The sequence below is a fragment of the Lissotriton helveticus genome, chromosome 6 (assembly GCF_964261635.1).
Source record: "Lissotriton helveticus chromosome 6, aLisHel1.1, whole genome shotgun sequence".
NCBI lineage: Eukaryota > Metazoa > Chordata > Amphibia > Caudata > Salamandridae > Lissotriton > Lissotriton helveticus.
Window position 1 is genome coordinate 1,605,584,668 of NC_136067.1, and position 5,916 is coordinate 1,605,590,583.

A 5,916-nucleotide genomic window follows, 5' to 3' on the forward strand; every position below is an offset into this window, starting at 1 on the left:
GGTTGTGATGTCATCACCAAGCATCAAAAGTGACCTCGCTATTTGCGATTTCGCAAATAGCGGTTTTGCAAATATTTAGGTGGGTATTAGGCTTTTCGGAAACAGCACGTCTCTGCGGATGTATCGCAATTTGCGATTGCGAATTTTACTGTTTCTGTAAATATTCACTAATTTGGTCATGCATTGGAAATAGCAATTCCTAATTAGCAATTCCTTAATTTTCGCTATTTAGGAATCACTATTTCTTAGTTTGATGCATGTGCTCCTAAGTGAATTGCCCAGAATCACAGGATGCTGTGTCAACACCGAGACTCGAACCTGGAACCCCAGCTCCTAAGTCAGCATCTCTGGTCACTGCACCACATCCTCTCCCTCATCAAAATGTGAATTAATCCTCAGTTACATACAATATAACTTAAATGTAAAACCTATGTGACAGAAGTGCATGCTGAAAAGCCATTCATCAATCTGCTCAATGTCCATTGAGAGAGAATTCGCCTTTCAGTTGGTTCAAAAGTTCTTGGATGAGCTCCTGGACATTACAGTTCTTTTTTTTGCAGAGGTCTCCATCAATGAGCACTTCCATTTGGTGACAAAGGCCTCCCCAACACTAGCCTCAGCCACTCTCTGGGGGTCATCTCTTTTGTTGCCAACATGGTGGGACTGTTTTTGATGTCTCCTTTAATTTGGCAAAGCTGCTAGTATATGGGCGAGAGCTCCTCCATGGACTGCTTGCTGTTGACAGAGTAAACCAGGATGAAGGCATGGCCTTTGGAGATAGACAGCCTCTGCATGGTCAGGAACTGGTGGCTCCCTGTTGTATCTGTGATCTGCAGATGTTTTTAACACAGCTAATGCCCTGCCTGTTCGTAGCTTCCATTGTGGGAAACTAGGTGTCCCTAAAAGTTCCCCTCACAAAGCGAAGTAGCAGTGAGCTTTTGCCAACCCCAGCAGCTCGAAAGAATACCACCCAATAAGCATTGCTCTGCTCTGGCATGATGCAAGCTGAAAACTTGCATCCATATGACAAAAATAGTTAGTGATGAACAAAGAGTCCTCAAATTTACATTCCCAGAAATGCAGAATACCTTGGTTTGATGCTGGCATATGACTCAGCTCAGGTCTCCAGACACCTCTGGTCTCCACGCCTGCTCTCCAAGAAGCAGCTACGCAGCTAACATCAAGGCTTGCAAGTGAAGAAATATGCTTCATAAAATATTAAGACATAATTGGCTTAATTAAAAGTGCAGAAAAACATTGACTTAATGTTTCATTGAAATATTGTTATCCACTTTAGGTTTAAAACAAATATGGCACACTGTCTACTGGCCATTGTGAGCAAAAGGCCTGCTGTTTGAAGATGCAACGCTTTAGAATGGGATAAAATTTAAATGAGGAATTAACTTAATCATTACGTTAACTCTTCATTTTCATTTTCTCCCTTTAAAAGCATTTGGAAACCTCATTTTGTTCTCATGCTCCAATATTCAGTTGACATGGACTTTTATTTAAGATTTAAATACCTCAGTGCTTCAGTTCTTCACCTCTATTCCCTGGGTCATAAATCTGACTCTAGCGCTGATCGTTAGCAGGCCCAGCTATTTGCAGCCTGAAGACAATACTGTAAAACAAACACAGCCTTCCCTTAACTTTAAAAAGAAAATGTATCCCTGGGCTTGCTCAATACTGTGAATTACTCTGAAAGTGTCTGTGAGCTACTGGTAGCTCACGATCCACTGGTTGGAGACACCTGGTCTTGAGGAATAACTATTCTGCAGAGAGTGTTTCCATTGTGGCCTTAGAATGCTTTTCACACCCTCCTTTGTCATCCCATTTATTGACATTGCCTTTTCATGACGGTGATTTGTGAGAATCCAATTCTGAGTTGTAGCAGAGAAGGTGTATTTCAGTTTAGTGACACACCCATATAGATATATAGTTGATATCAAAACAAGACACAGGATGTGTGCAAAGTGAGGGTTTAAGGGAGATTGAAAGGTGTGATATTGATGAGGTGGTGCTGTTTTGTGACACAATTTAATGCACACATCAATATCACTGATTATGAGTCTAATGTGTATGTGCTGTACCATTGATTTGGGGACGGCGGGCATCACACAGATGTATTTGGGTAATACATTAAAACGTACCCTACACTGTTCCCCAGCAAATATGTTTGATCATGCCACCTCAAAACCTGTGCCTGCTCCATGGAGGAGTATATGAAAACAGGTTGTAGCATGACTTCCAGCTGGTTGCATTTGTAACGGTGTGGATTTTGGATGTGATCGACCAGGTACAGCAGCAGCAGGACGTGTACGATCGGCTCCATGGTGGCACAGGATGTGTAGAGGTGAGCAAAGGTGAGAGTCGTCCTTTTATGCCTCCTTTTCTGCCTGATCAAATGTAGTGGTTGGACCGCCATGGTCATGCCGGCTGTTAAGCAACTCGTAATTGGGCTGGTGGTTTCACTGGCAGTCTGAGCTTATGGACCTATTCCGTGGCCGCCGTGCTCAGATTTGGCTGGTGGCGTCTGTGGGACCACAGTGGTGTTTTGTTCATGTAACCACATGTCTCAAAATACGGCAGTTGGACCTCGAGGTTGTGACGGTTGAACTGCTACCACGGGCACAGCGGTTCCCGGACCAACGAACTCGTAATCAGGCCCTAAGTGTCTAATCTGTTGTCGAAAAGTCAGCCCAGATCGCACCTGATGCCCAGGCTGCTGGTGCAGGGCGACTCTTAGTTCCCATCTTGAATAATTACCAAATAAAGAGACGGGCACTGGAAGCAGGAAGACAAGGAAAAAGGTTTATTTCTCATGAGGAGAGCCTGTCATTTCGGACACTCGCATAGTGTCTTCGGGAGGTGCTCTAACAAGTTTCTCTGAGGCTTCGTCTTTTATACACAGGTTTGTGGCACACAGGCATCCTTTATTACAATCAAGACATTGTGAAGTACGAAGATATTCCAACACGTGGCTACAGTAGGGGCCCTTATCCTCCATACAATAGGAGGGGGCTGTCACGCAGCTGAGTGTTCTGCTGATTCCTTTGGAATGTGTGCTCCTGATCGAATCTCAGGGGGTGGGGAGGTCATGATCAATAGTGGCTCTTTTTAAGAGAGGCAAGTGCATACAGTAGTGGGCAATAAACTGTATCCTCAGGCTAAGGGATGACCAGCGGTTCATGTAGACAATTAGGTTCAGAGGAAGAGGTCATCAAAGGAGGGGTATTCATGGAGGGAAAGGAGGTGTTGGTCAGGCGCGGGGTGCGATTTTCAGAGACAGAGTCATGCGGGAGGGGAGGGCTCATGACTTGTCCATGTGAGAGCGGGGGCGGTCAGGGTGCATGGGGGAAGCTTGCAGGGTCAGGGGAGGGCGCTGGTGATCGATCGCAAACAGAGAGACCACGGTACCTAAAATGGCTGTTGTATATATGTGTGCATGGGTCTATGCTGGCGGGGTAACACAGTCAGTGTTTTGCAATGTCCATTCTGCTTACGACAAGAGGTACAGTGAACACAAATGAACGCCGCTTATGTACACATACATTGCCATTTTCAACAGTCGCCGCTTTTTTACATAAGCAAGTTCAATTTCTACCTAGTCGATGCTATAGGCAGAATGCAATACATGTTAATTTACATTTGTTGGGTTCTTCATACAAGCCTAGAGATCGGCATAATATTTAGTCGATGTAGAATCAAGGAAAAATGTTCCGACACATTATAAAATCAAGTTCACATTTTCTCTCCAGTGACATCAACATACAGGAAAAAATGCTCTGATACCTTCGGGTCTTGTCAGTACTATAAGAGACTTTTGAAAAACTAACTACATGAGTGACCGATGAAACATTTTAAAAGGCAATACAAAATTGTTGAGGGAGGGATTCAATTCGCAAGGGGTGAGTAGAAAGTTCTGGAAGGGGGGAGGGTCTTTGTCACAATGTCTTTTAACAGAGTCCATCTTCTTTTGTTGGTGCTGCTGAGCACCGGCGGTGGAGCTATAGGTCCAGCTCGGATTCATCCTTACACGTTGCAGGGTGCGATCAGTCCTCAGCTGTTAGATCACAGTCCTGTTTCCTAACTTATTTTCTTAGGGGTGCCTCAAGCTGGGCACCTGCGTGTCTTTTCTTTTTCCGTGGCAAAACCTCATTCTATAGTCAAAAGTTTATGCGAAAAAGGGTGAGTTTGTTGGATAATCGAGGGAAGAGAGGGCGGAGTGGGGCCAGATCTTTGAACACACCAAGGGACCAAGGGAGCAAAGGACAACGAGCAGGCAGGCCCATCAGTCGGACTCAAAAGGGGACTTCAGGCACGAGTGGGTCAGCAAGTCGAGGGCTTCAAGGCAGCCCTTCATTCCTTCATCTGCCGAGTTTGAAAGTTGTGCCTCGTCCCGCGTCTCGTTGCTCTGCGGCTCCACCTTTGGTTGCGGTCACACGTGCTTCATGATCTGTGGCCAGGCTGTGCGTCACGTCCAGCTCCTCTCCTCCGGTGATTGTATCTTTGAATGGGTAAAAATAAAGTTTTTAGAAAAACTGGCAGGAGAAGACATTTATACATCTCAATTCCGTCCTCAATCCTGCGTAGGTGAGGGATATGTTCATCGATCACAGTCAGAAGTCATCACTTATGGAGTATGTAGGAGGGCATTTCTTATTGATTTCATAAACCTGTGTGGTGTTCATGCGCGATGTATGGTGAGAGAAATTGGACTTTTATACATGGTGTATTATATCATCACTCAAAACTCGAGCCCCTATGTAGAGACTCGCCCTTTTTCATTTTAACCCAAGTACTGACAGTCTTACACTTCCCTTGGGGTCGGCTAACTCTTGCAAGCAGGGGCGTTATCGTCATGAAGAAGGGGGAAGGGGGCAGATGTTAAACATGGCTTTCCTGGGGAATGACCGTTAATCAAGGTCATCAATTACGTTTCGTGGGTAGCTGACATGAGGCTGGGGTTAATCGGGGGAAGCGTGGGCGCTTTGGACAGGGAGCTGGGGTCGATCGGGAGAAGTGGGGTACTCTGGACATCCGCACTTAGGTGCAGGGGGGTGGGGCAATCGGGGCATTGGGGATCGCATTTCTAACGAACTGAGAAACAGAAGACCATTGACGGTATAGTCCCCCTATAAAAGGCCAGATTAGGGGACGTCCGTCGTCTTACCTGTCCTTTCCTTCATTACCAACTCGGGTTCTATCGTTTTGCAGAAAGGAGAGGTAGTAATATGGCAAGTCACAATCGTTTTGGTTTTGGTCAATTTTGCTGAACACCTTTGCGTTCGAGGAAACCCAATTATGTTTTGTGCCGGAGGGGCACAACGTCACCATACAAGGAAAGAGGGAACAGGGGGCTTTTGGAGAGAGAAAGAGAGAGAGAGAGAGAGAGAGAGAGAGAGAGAGAGAGAGAGAGAGAGAGAGACCGCACTCTAAATGGTCCATTCGGTACACGTATGACATGGAGAGAGAAAGAGAGAGAGAGAGAGAGAGAGACGTGTACAATAATGGGCCATTCAGTGCGCGCACAACACAGATCAACAGGAGTTAAGTAATACGGAAACACAGGCAGAGGGATGACGTAAATTCATGCATCACGTACACACAAACTCAGACGGGGGAGACAGTACATGTATTATATACAAAAATCCAAGACAAAACATAGAACAGTTATTGGCCAAAATGATCTGCTCCTGTACGCTGCGCATTCTCAGTATCCTAAGCTCTCTTTACTTTTTCTTTTCTTTTTATTGTCGGCTGCCTTTACTGGAGGTTGTGGTTGCACACACTTACGTCTCTGCCACTTGGTCATGAACTAACCTGGTCGGGCTAATGCTCACGGTGGTATTTTCGAGTCATAGCAAATGTGTTTCCAGGCTGAGACAATAGTCGGTGTCAGTTGGAGAACAATGG

At 45.5% G+C, this 5,916-nt stretch overlaps 1 pseudogene; it reads right to left on the minus strand.

Annotated features, from left to right (window-relative positions):
* Positions 1-472: 472 nt before the first annotated feature.
* LOC144762805 (GTP-binding protein Di-Ras2-like) lies at positions 473-997 on the minus strand (annotated as a pseudogene).
* Between the last annotated feature and the right edge of the window lie 4,919 nt (positions 998-5,916).